Raw genomic sequence first — 386 nt, 5'->3', positions numbered from 1 at the left:
GCGCTCGAGGCGCACGCGCGCCGCGCCCGTCTCCAGCACCCAGGCCGTCCAGTCGTCCTCCTCCTCCGCGGCGCTGAAGAGCGTCACCGCGAAGCCCGGCGTCGCCGCGAGCCCCCGGACGACGCCGCCCAGCAATTTGCAGACGCTGTGCCGCTTCCAGTAGCTGGAGACGAAGCCCACGCGCACCGCGTCGCCGGGCGCCGGCTCGTGGAGCACGGCGCCCAGCGCCGGGTGGGCCGCGCGGTACGCGTCCGCGATCGCGGCCATCAGCGCCGCGTCGGCGAAGCCGAGGTAGACGACGTAAAAGGTCCCCGGCATGGACGTCGCGTCGAGCGCCGCCAGGCGGCTGCCCCGCAGGGCCGCGACGTTGCGCTCGAGCCGCGCTA

This window comes from Aureococcus anophagefferens, assembly GCF_000186865.1.
Source record: "Aureococcus anophagefferens unplaced genomic scaffold AURANscaffold_3, whole genome shotgun sequence".
NCBI classification, from domain to species: domain Eukaryota; class Pelagophyceae; order Pelagomonadales; family Pelagomonadaceae; genus Aureococcus; species Aureococcus anophagefferens.
The sequence above is the reverse complement of the archived record's forward strand: the minus strand, read 5'-3'. Positions refer to the sequence as shown.